General features: G+C 49.9%; 1 protein-coding gene and 1 non-coding gene across 3 annotated transcripts in view; both read right to left on the bottom strand.

Moving 5' to 3' along the window:
* LOC120425736 (rootletin) overlaps positions 1–12,375 on the bottom strand; it is a 42,555-nt gene that overhangs the window by 12,347 nt on the left and 17,833 nt on the right. The gene's annotated exons all lie outside the window — the stretch shown is intronic.
* Positions 10,446–10,552, bottom strand: LOC120425757 (U6 spliceosomal RNA). Its single transcript, XR_005606587.1, has one exon. It is a non-coding gene; the product is annotated as a U6 spliceosomal RNA (small nuclear RNA).

The following is a 12,375-nucleotide window of genomic DNA, read 5'->3' on the forward strand; positions in this document are numbered from 1 at the left end:
TCGTGTGGAATTATGTTCTGCTCCACCAACGTGTTGAACAGATTCAACAGACGCTGCTTGGCGACGTCCGGAAGATTCTTCAGCAAGCTGAACTTGATCTTGTCCGGACCAGGAGCAGTGTTGTTGCCCGTCAATAGTGCTATGGAGAGCTCTACCATCGAGAAGGGAGGATTAGAATCGCTCCCATCAACAACGTCGAATGATGGTTGTGTCGGCACCGAGTCCGGGCACACCTTCTTGGCGAAATCCAATATCCACTTGTCCGATTTTTCCACACTCTCGTTCGGAACGGAACCTCTACGCATGGCCCTCGCAACGCGCCACAGAGTGCTCATGGACGTATCTGCTGGTAGTCCTTCAACGAACTCCCGCCAGTACATTCGCTTCTTCCGCTTCAGAGTATTACTGTACCTGCGATCAAGAGCTCTGTACTTTTGGAAGTTCGCTCGGATTCCACACTTGCAGAAGTCCACATAAGCTTCTGACCTGGCCGCCGAGAGATCCGTACACTCCTTGTCCCACCAGGGAAGTGGAGGGCGCGTTCGGATGTACGGTCCCGGGACGGGTTTCGTCTGAGCTTGTAACGCACTGTCATAGATCAAATTAGCCAGAAACGCATATTCTTCAAGCGGCACCAACCCTGCTTGCAACTCAACTCCAATGGAGACTGCCTCCGCGTACTGTTTCCAGTCGATATTTCGCGTCAGATCGTAAGGCATCTCCACCGTTGTCGATTGCTGTGGGCCATGGCTAACCAGAATAGCGATCGGCAAATGATCACTGCCACGAGGATCTTGGAGCACGTTCCAGTCACAAAGAATTGCCAGACTGTTGGAACAGAGTGACAAGTCGATGGCACTCGCCTTCGTACCGGACGTGGTTAACGTTGGTGGTGTTGCAATCCGCGTAACTTGCTTGTCCCTGTTTAGGAGGGTCATCTGGAAGTCGTCGCACAGTTCATGAATCAGATATGCTTGAGGGTCTGTCTTGTGACTTCCCCACTCGGTGCTGTGAAGATTAAAGTCACCCAGAACCAGTCGCGGTGCCTGCAACAGCTCAAGCATACCCCACAACTTTTGTCGAGTTAACGACACCTGTGGGGGAACGTAGACGGACACAATGCAAATGTCCAGTCCTCTGATCCTGGCCTGTACTGCGACTGCTTCGATTCCTCCTAGCTTCGGGAGCGTGACCTTTCTAAAAGTGTGGCATTTCCTGACCCCAATCAGTACGCCTCCACCTCTATTTGGCCCTGCCCTGCTCTCTGTGATGATGTTGTACCCCCGGAAAGCTGGCGTCTCATCTCCGATAAGAAACGTTTCGCTCAGCGCAAACCCATCACAGTCCCGTTCGAATGCGAATTGTTGAAAATCGTTTAACTTGGGGGTTAAACTTCTACAATTCCATTGTAGAAAGGAGATGCCGTTTTTCGTTTTTGGTGTATTACCCATCAAAGGAAATGAACGACAAGAGGGGCATCGTGCTAGCAAGCTGTTTCCCGATGTGTCTAGCGAGAGGCTCAAACCGCTTTATGATTAAACGCGTCGGTTCACTCACAAAAGAGCACAGCCATTCCACGATTGTGGAAAAAGGAAGGACTCCTTTGAAGGCATCGGTGATCGGATTTGGTTGAGGAACCGGTTTCAGGGGGATCTTTGGCAGCTTGGGAACGGGCTTCAGCGGCTTGGGAACTGGCTTCGGTACCGGCTTCGGAGCGGGCTTACCCGACGGACCGAAAGGAAAATCCTCCTCGAAGTTCAACGAGTCACTTTCCTTACCCTTGCCGCCAGCGGCTTTTTTGGACTTGGAAGCCTTGTTGCGCTTCGGGTTTGGCCCGGAAGAGTCACTTTCCTCGTCTCTCTGGAAGAGAACCTCCACATCGGATTCCTCGTCCTCCGAATCTTCATCGGCCAAAGGAGCGAAGCGATTGGGGTGGGTCACCTGACTAAGGATTTCCGCGAAGGACTTCTTGGAGCGTTCCCTCAAGGATCGCTTCATCTTGTCCTCGCGCTCCTTGTACTTTGGGCACTGCCGAGTTTTGTGCGGTTCCCCGCCACAAAGCAGGCATTTTTCAGCCTGCTTTTGGCAATCCACGTCCTTGTGGGGGCCGGCGCACTTTGAGCACTTGCTCTTGTTGCTGCAGTAGGTCTTGGTGTGTCCCAACTGCTGGCAGTTTTCGCAGCTCATCACTCGCGGAACGTACAATCGAACTGGAAGCCGAAGCTTGTACAGCTCAATGTAGTCCGGCAGAGCTGACCCTGCAAAAGTCACCCGGAACGAGGCAGAAGGAATGAACTTCTTCTGGCCACCCTCGGTGGTGACGTTGCCCAGTTGCCGGCACTCGAGTACCTCCACAGCTGGAAGTTTAGGGTTCTTGAAGCGTCCCACCGCCCTTGAGAGGTCGACAAGCGACAGACTGTCATCGGTCACCACGCCATCGATTTCGACTTTGTGGGCCGGAATCCAAACACGGTACTCAATGCTGAACCGCAGATCAGTTACGATCTGATTCGCTTGCACCGCGGAGTTCACGATCACGCGGAGCTTGCTCTTGTTCAGCTTGGTACATTCGACCACCCCAGGATAGTGCTTCTGCAAATCCTTGGTGATCTGTACAAAGTTTAACGGCTTCTGTTTGGGCCGGAAGAAGACCACCCATTCCGTTTGCGATCCCTCTTGATACTGACGAGGACGTGGAATCGGTTTTTGAGAATGAGGATTCAGGGGCGGGGGGGGATTTGGATCCGGATTCGGCACCGGTGTTTTAGGAGGAATTGGATCTGGATTGGGAGGAATTGGATCTGGATTGGGAGGAATCGGGTCTGGAGTCAAGGGAGGAATCGGTGGTTGAGGGGGAACCGGATTCGGATCTGATTTAGAACGCTTTCGCTTCGTCCTCTTAGACCCGTCCGAGGATCCCCCTTTACCGCCAGGATCCTTATCCTTCAGGAAGAGGTCCCTGTTGGTGGTGTTTGAAGGAACTCCCAAAACAGAGTCCTCCATTTCCACGTCCTCGTCACCCTCAAGGGTTGAATCGGAGTCGAATTCCTCATGGTCCGACTCGGTCGGATCCATGTTTGCGAAGAAACGCGATAAACTAAACGAAAATGAAAGTGATGAAACTAATCGCAAAAGTAAAAAGGAGAAAGAAAAAAAAAAAAAAACTAACCGAAAAAAAAACTATGAGAAAAAAAAAAAAAAAAAAAAAACTAAACGCTAACAAAAAACTCGCCTTTCGCACTCACCGCCGAACTGGCCGCACTGGCTGCCGCCCGCAGCGGGATGCGCGGGAAGCTCGTTTTCGCGCGCTTGTTGTTGTTGTTTTTTTTTTTTTTTTTTTTTTTTTTTCATAAAATTATTTTTATTAGGTCCTTTTCGGTACTGGGACCTGGTTAGGACCGAGTCGGCTTTTGTAATTACAAAAAACTTAATAATTACAGAGGATCTTGTGTGTAAATGTTAGTGGGAGGGGAGCCGATTACCCGCGGCCTACTCGGGGTTAGTAGGGAAGGGATTGATGTTAAAGACAAGGCGTGGGAAGGGAAGGGGGATTGTGTAGGGGTCTTGGTTGGCTCTGCTGGCCTTTGCGTTTTGTCCTCAGCCGCAACTCGGTGTCCAGCTGCTGGGGCGATCTTGCTTTGCTTCCGGTGCAACCAGAAACGACGGCTTTGTGGGAAGGCGAGTTATACTAACTGAAGGAAAACTAGCTGAAGGAAAACTAACTGGAAGAAAAACTAAATAGATATATTGGAATCTAAGAGGAACTGATAGATCGGATAGAGAACATCAAGGTCTAGTTGAGATAACGCGTCTCGCATCGGAATTTCTGGTGGTCTTCCTCGGGCCCTGAGGGTAACTTTCAACTTAATTCTGTGAGCCTGATGATCTGGACACGCCCATACGAGATGGTCGATGTCCTGATAACCCTGCCCACAGTCGCATAAGTTCGTATCACTCATGTTGATACGGTACAGATGAGCCTTGGACGAGTAATGGTTCGACATAAGGCGGGACATCGTTCTGATGAATCCACGCGTCAAGTCCATTCCCTTGAACCAGGCTTTTCTTTGCACCTTAGGTCGTATGGAATACATCCAACGTCCCTTGGTGTCGTCGTCCCATTGTTTTTGCCAATCCAGAAGCGTACGCTGCCTCGGAAAACCGTAGCATTCTTGTAGGCTAATTGGCCTTTCAAAAATGTCTCCACTCTCAGCACCCTTCTTGGCGAGCAAGTCCGCTTTCTCATTACCCGGAATCGAGCAATGAGCGCTGACCCACACCACCGTGATGCTGAAGGACTGAGCCGCCAGGTTGTTTAAAGTCTTGCGTATTTCCGTGAGGAAAAACGCAGACTCCCTGGTCGGCTTCAGAGACCGGATAGCCTCAACAGAGCTAAAGCTATCGGTGAAGATGAAGTAGTGGTCAGGTGGCATGGTCTCGATGATTCGCAGTGCGCAGTAAACCGCGGCTAACTCTGCGACGTAAACCGAACTCGGGTCCTTCAGCTTAAAGAACAGCTGATAAGATTCATGATAAACACCGAAGCCCGTACAGCCGTCGAGCTTGGAACCATCGGTGAAGAATCTGTTGTTTGGAGGAACATGGTTGTACTTTGATGCGAAGATCGACGGTACAACTCCCCGCAGAAGATGGTTTGGGATACCGCGAGTATCGGCTTTCATGGACGTGTCGAAGCCAATCAGGGTGCTGCTGGTTAACGGAGGCGTGCGCTGTACCGTTGTGCTCGGGCTCCACTCCCACGATGACATAAAGTCATAATATAGAAGCATGCGCCGAGACTCAACGTGAAGGTTCAGCAACGTTTCAAAGTTGTCAATTACCAGTTTATTCCTGTAATCACACCGGATCAGGAACCGGTAAGACAGTTCGTAGTAACGAGTTCGCAGAGGCAACACTCCCGCCAAGACCTCGAGGGTCATGTTGTGAGTTGAGTGCATGCATCCCAAGACAATGCGAAGACTTCGGTACTGTATCCGCTGGAGAACCAACAAGCGTGATTTCGCAGCTGTTTGGAAGCAGAAACTGCCATATTCCAGCACCGAGAGTATCGTTGTCTTGTACAGTCGCAGCAGGTCAGAAGGATGAGCACCCCACCGGTTGCCAGAGACGCTGCGCAGAAAATTAGTTCTTTGCAGGCACTTTTGCTTCAGGTAGTTGATGTGCTTCCCCCATGTTCCCTTTTGATCGAAGATGGTACCCATGTACATGAAGTGGTCCGACTGCTCGATAGTCTTTCCCGAGAGAGAAAGATTGAGCTGCGGCGGTTCATGCTTCCCCGTAAAAACGACCAGTTCCGTCTTCTCCGGAGAGAATTCAATACCCTTTCCAACTGCCCAATGGGCCAAGTTGTTCAGGGTATCTTGCAAGGGTTCTAGCAGATCGACTTCCTTCTTGGCAGCGATTGAAACCACTGCGTCATCTGCGTACTGTATAAGGGTGCAGTCTCCGGTCAAGCAATCATCGATGTCGCTGACGTAGAAGTTATACATGGATGGACTAAGGCGTGAGCCTTGTGCCAAACCCATGTAACTTATCCGGGTGATTGCCAGATCACCTTGCACAAAGTGCATGTGTTTTTCTGACAACAGGTTGATGAGAAAATTGCACATCGTCGGATTGAGACCGCTCCGCCGCAGCTTTACTCCCAACACATCGATGGAGACTGAATCGAATGCACCCTTGATGTCTAGGAAGACAGAAGCCATTTGCTGTTTTTTACCACGGGCTATGTCGATTCCTGTGGCCAGCAAAGCTAGACAGTCGCTTGTTCCCTTGCCTCTCCGGAAGCCATACTGCGTGTCTGACAGCAAGTGCTCTCGTTCCATCCATGGTTCGAGGCGGTCGAGGATCATCTTCTCCAGCAACTTGCGTAGACACGACAGCAAGCTGATTGGACGATACGAGTTGTGGTCGGATGCCGGCTTACCGGGCTTTTGAATGGCAACCACCCGGACCTGTCGCCATTCGTGTGGAATTACGTTCTGCTCCACCAACGTGTTGAACAGTTTCAACAGACGCTGCTTGGCGACGTCCGGAAGATTTTTCAGCAAGCTGAACTTGATCTTGTCCGGACCAGGAGCAGTGTTGTTGCCCGTCAATAGTGCTATGGAGAGCTCTACCATCGAGAAGGGAGGATTAGCATCGCTCCCATCAACAACGTTGAATGATGGTTGTGTCGGCACCGAGTCCGGGCACACCTTCTTGGCGAAATCCAATATCCACTTGTCCGATTTTTCCACACTCTCGTTCGGAACGGAACCTCTACGCATGGCCCTCGCAACGCGCCACAGAGTGCTCATGGACGTATCTGCTGGTAGTCCTTCAACGAACTCCCGCCAGTACATTCGCTTCTTCCGCTTCAGAGTATTACTGTACCTGCGATCAAGAGCTCTGTACTTTTGGAAGTTCGCTCGGATTCCACACTTGCAGAAGTCCACATAAGCTTTAGACCTGGCCGCCGAGAGATCCGTACACTCCTTGTCCCACCAGGGAAGTGGAGGGCGCGTTCGGATGTACGGTCCCGGGACGGGTTTCGTCTGAGCTTGTATCGCACTGTCATAGATCAAATTAGCCAGAAACGCATATTCTTCAAGCGGTGCCAACCCTGCTCGCAACTCAACTCCAATGGAGACTGCCTCCGCGTACTGTTTCCAGTCGATATTTCGCGTCAGATCGTAAGGCATCTCCACCGTTGTCGATTGCTGTGGGCCATGGCTAACCAGAATAGCGATCGGCAAATGATCACTGCCACGAGGATCTTGAAGCACGTTCCAGTCACAGAGAACTGCCAGACTGTTGGAACAGAGCGACAAGTCGATGGCACTCGCCTTCGTACCGGACGTAGTTGGCGTTGGTGGTGTTGCAATCCGCGTAACTTGCTTGTCCCTGTTTAGGAGGGTCATCTGGAAGTCGTCGCACAGTTCATGAATCAGATATGCTTGAGGGTCTGTCTTGTGACTTCCCCACTCGGTGCTGTGAAGATTAAAGTCACCCAGAACCAGTCTCGGTGCCTGCAACAACTCAAGCATACCCCACAACTTTTGTCGAGTTAACGACACCTGTGGGGGAACGTAGACGGACACAATGCAAATGTTCAGTCCTCTGATCCTGGCTTGTACTGCGACTGCTTCGATTCCTCCTAGCTTCGGGAGCGTGACCTTTCTAAAAGTGTGGCATTTCCTGACCCCAATCAGTACGCCTCCACCTCTATTTGGTCCTGCCCTGCTCTCTGTGATGATGTTGTACCCCCGGAAAGCTGGCGTCTCATCTCCGATAAGAAACGTTTCGCTCAGCGCAAACACATCACAGTCCCGTTCGAATGCGAATTGTTGAAAATCGTTTAACTTGGGGGTTAAACTTCTACAATTCCATTGTAGAATGGAGATGCCGTTTTTCGTTTTTGGTGTATTACCCATCAAAGGAAATGAACGACAAGAGGGGCATCGTGCTAGCAAGCTGTTTCCCGATGTGTCTAGCGAGAGGCTCAAACCGCTTTATGATTAAACGCGTCGGTTCACTCACGAAAGAGCACAGCCATTCCACGATTGTGGAAAAAGGAAGGACTCCTTTGAAGGCATCGGTGATCGGATTCGGTTGAGGAACCGGTTTCAGGGGGATCTTTGGCAGCTTGGGAACGGGCTTCAGCGGCTTGGGAACTGGCTTCGGTGCCGGCTTCGGAGCGGGCTTACCCGACGGACCGAAAGGAAAATCCTCCTCGAAGTTCAACGAGTCACTGTCCTTACCCTTACCGCCAGCGGCTTTTTTGGACTTGGAAGCCTTGTTGCGCTTCGGGTTTGGCCCGGAAGAGTCACTTTCCTCGTCTCTCTGGAAGAGAACCTCCACATCGGATTCCTCGTCCTCCGAATCTTCATCCGCCAAAGGAGCGAAGCGATTGGAGTGGGTCACCTTACTAAGGATTTCCGCAAAGGACTTCTTGGAGCGTTCCCTCAAGGAACGCTTCATCTTGTCCTCGCGCTCCTTGTACTTTGGGCACTGACGAGTTTTGTGTGGTTCCCCGCCACAAAGCAGGCATTTTTCAGCCTGCTTTTGGCAATCCGCGTCCTTGTGGGGGCCGGCGCACTTTGAGCACTTGCTCTTGTTGCTGCAGTAGGTCTTGGTGTGTCCCAACTGCTGGCAGTTTTCGCAGCTCATCACTCGCGGAACGTACAATCGAACTGGAAGCCGAAGCTTGTACAGCTCAATGTAGTCCGGCAGAGCTGACCCTGCAAAAGTCACCCGGAACGAGGCAGAAGGAATGAACTTCTTCTGGCCACCCTCGGTGGTGACGTTGCCCAGTTGCCGGCACTCGAGTACCTCCACAGCTGGAAGTTTAGGGTTCTTGAAGCGTCCCACCGCCCTTGAGAGGTCGACAAGCGACAGACTGTCATCGGTCACCACGCCATCGATTTCGACTTTGTGGGCCGGAATCCAAACACGGTACTCAATGCTGAACCGCAGATCAGTTACGATCTGATTCGCTTGCACCGCGGAGTTCACGATCACGCGGAGCTTGCTCTTGTTCAGCTTGGTACATTCGACCACCCCAGGATAGTGCTTCTGCAAATCCTTGGTGATCTGTACAAAGTTTAACGGCTTCTGTTTGGGCCGGAAGAAGACCACCCATTCCGTTTGCGATCCCTCTTGATACTGACGAGGACGAGGAATCGGTTTTTGAGAATGAGGATTCAGGGGCGGAGGGGGATTTGGATCCGGATTCGGCACCGGTGTTTTAGGAGGAATTGGATCTGGATTGGGAGGAATTGGATCTGGATTGGGAGGAATCGGGTCTGGAGTCAAGGGAGGAATCGGTGGTTGAGGGGGAACCGGATTCGGATCTGATTTAGGACGCTTTCGCTTCGTCCTCTTAGACCCGTCCGAGGATCCCCCTTTACCGCCAGCATCCTTATCCTTCAGGAAGAGGTCCCTGTTGGTGGTGTTTGAAGGAACTCCCAAAACGGAGTCCGCCATGTCCACGTCCTCGTCACCCTCAAGGGTTGAATCGAAGTCGCATTCCTCATGGTCCGACTCGGTCGGATCCATGTTTGCGAATAAACGCGATAAACTAAACGAAAATGAAAGTGATGAAACTAATCGCAAAAGTAGAAAAGGAGAAAGAAAAAAAAAAAACTAACCAAAAAAAAAAACTATGAGAAAAAAAAAAAAAAAAAAAAAAAAAAAAAAAATAAACGCTAACAAAAAACTCGCCTTTCGCACTCACCGCCGAACTGGCCGCACTGGCTGCCGCCCGCAGCGGGATGCGCGGGAAGCTCGTTTTCGCGCGCTTGTTGTTGTTGTTGTTGTGCTGCCTGCTGCCAGCCACGTAAACAACGGGGGTTGTCTCCGACCTGGCCTGGCCGAAAACTGGTCCGCCGACCGCAGTCGACTCTCCGGGGCCGATTCCTCCTGCCAACGACCGTCTCTCGCCTCAGCTGCCTCCGCGGCCGCTGCTGCTGACTCCTCCTGCTGCTGCTGCTCGGATGCAGGAACTCGTTCCTCTTCCACTGCTGCACCGCCGCCGTGTCCACGACGACCAGATTGTGGCTCCTCTGACCACCGGAACGGGCCTGTCCGCTCGCACACGCCTCGATTTCGCCGTGAAAAACGCGCCAAACACACCGCGAAAAAACACGACTAGCCGCTGAGACTTCTGCCGTAGCAATGGTTGTTGTTGTTGTTGTGCTGCCTGCTGCCAGCCACGTAAACAACGGTGTTGTCTCCGACCTGGCCTGGCCGAAAACTGGTCCGCCGACCGCAGTCGACTCTCCGGGGCCGATTCCACCGGCCAACGACTGTCTCTCGCCTCAGCTGCCTCCGCAGCCGCTGCTGCTGACTCCTCCTGCTGCTGCTGCTCGGATGCAGGAACTCGTTCCTCTTCCACTGCTGCACCGCCGCCGTGTCCACGACGACCAGATTGTGGCCTCTCTGACCACCGGAACGGGCTTGTCCGCTCGCACACGCCTCGGAATCGCCGTGAAAAACGCGCCAAACACACCGCGAAAAAAACACGACTACGCGCTGAGACTTCTGCCGGAGCAATGAAACACGGCGCATAAAAGAGAACTAAAAGTGGAGGGTGCTGACCGCAACACGTTATAAATCAGATGGTGCAGGACACTTGAGTTGAACGTGCGATGGGGTGGAAAACCTGCAATCGGACGATCAAAATGGTTCCTTTGAATTTCAATCCTGCAAAATGCTATTATAAATAAATACTAAGTTTTAAAAGTAAACTTTACTTCCTAATCAAGTCCGTAGTAACTTTTCAAAAGGGTAAAACAGTCTATCCCTTTTGCTCTAATGACAGTTCACGTTAAGTGTGAGTGGGATAGGCTGCTTGTTTATATCCAAGGTTTCCCCTATTGAAAAATTACTACGGAAGTAGATAGTAGTCGTCCTTTTCACCTAACCCAACCTGAATCCGACAAAAAAATGTGGAACGCTTCACGATTTTGCGTGTCATCCTTGCGCAGGGGCCATGCTAATCTTCTCTGTATCGTTCCAATTTTAGTATATGTCTAGCCGAAGCTAAGACAAGTTTGTAGGGCCGGGAAAGTGCTTATATAGTTAGCGAATGCGAACGCGGTTCTAGCGATGTATAAAGTTATGGGTATAGCTATCCGGGTAGCGTCACGTTGAGTTCGAGCAGTTTGAATTCTTATTGGAATCGTTCGCGCGACATCCAATGAATGCAGACATTTTAGCATAGGAGTACAAAGTTTGGGTTCGAGCTCGCTTTTTTTTGACGAAGTATTTTGTCTTTGGGCTCTAAACGAGGTAGCAATCCAAAATTTCGTGAAGCGAAAAGGATCGCCAGGAAATGAAACACACTTTCCGATCTCGGGACGTGCTATTCAAGAACCTTAAAGTTTTTCGTTATGATGGTTATCCTTGTAGAAACACTGCACATTTTTTCTTTAAGCTTGTTTTTAACAGGTTGTTTCTAATTTTTAAAGAGATTTGATTTTTTATCAATTTCGGGAAATCCCCGGATAAAATATAAAAATTCTCTGGATGGACGCACTAATTTTACACAGCTCAAATTAAATTAGAATATTTCTGAAATGTAATAGTAGACCTTATTATTTTCGAAGATTTTGAAAATTAAAGTGTAGTTTCTTGAAACATTACCTCAAAAATGAAAAAAAAAAAACCTGACGTCATATTATTGAACCCTTTGTAATGAAAACCCAGTGAGACAGTTAACGACAGCGAAGTTAATCGATTCTCCATGGTAATCAATTTTACCCCCTCAGGTTAACTGAATGCTACAAAGAGAAAGCTCAAGTTTTTCTTTTAGTTGTATGTATGAATTTGTTGTTAACTTGTGTTACTTTATTAAATAAAACACTAAAGTAAACATAAATCCATCCGTCTACTAAGTTTGATAAGACCTACTGTTTCCTGTTCGTCCTCGTGTCAGCCTTGATCAATGTTCAATCCGACTGCCAACTGCGATTACGTGACCAATCGGTTGTAGGCGCCGCCGCCTGCTAATCATGTTTTTTTTTTTTTTTTTTTTTTCATAAAATTATTTTTATTAGGTCCTTTTCGGTACTGGGACCTGGTTAGGACCGAGTCGGCTTTTGTAATTACATTTGACTTAATAATTACAGAGGATCTTGTGTGTAAATGTTAGAGGGAGGGAAGCCGATTACCCGCGGCCTACTCGGGGTTAGTAGGGAAGGGATTGATGTTAAAGACAAGGCGTGGGAAGGGAAGGGGGATTGTGTAGGGGTCTTGGTTGGCTCTGCTGGCCTTTGCGTTTTGTCCTCAGCCGCAACTCGGTGTCCAGCTGCTGGGGCGATCTTGCTTTGCTTCCGGTGCAACCAGAAACGACGGCTTTGTGTGAAGGCGAATTATACTAACTAGAGGAAAACTAACTGAAGGGAAACTAACTGGAAGAAAACTAAATAGATATTTTGGAATCTAAGAGGAACTGATAGATAGGATAGAGAACATCAAGGTCTAGTTGAGAAAGCGCGTCTCGCATCGGGATTTCTGGTGGTCTTCCTCGGGCCCTGAGGGTATCTTTCAACTTAATTCTGTGAACATGGTGATCTGGACACGCCCATACAAGATGGTCGATGTCCTGATAACCCTGCCCACAGTCACAAAGGTTCGTATCACTCATGTTGATACGGTACAGATGAGCCTTGGACGAGTAATGGTTCGACATAAGGCGGGACATCGTTCTGATGAATCCACGCGTCAAGTCCATTCCCTTGAACCAGGCTTTTCTTTGCACCTTAGGTCGTATGGAATACATCCAACGTCCTTTGGTGTCGTCGTCCCATTGATTTTGCCAATCCAGAAGCGCACGCTGCCTCGGAAAACCGTAGCATTCTTGTAGGCTAA

The sequence above is a fragment of the Culex pipiens genome, chromosome 1, assembly GCF_016801865.2.
Source record: "Culex pipiens pallens isolate TS chromosome 1, TS_CPP_V2, whole genome shotgun sequence".
NCBI lineage: Eukaryota > Metazoa > Arthropoda > Insecta > Diptera > Culicidae > Culex > Culex pipiens.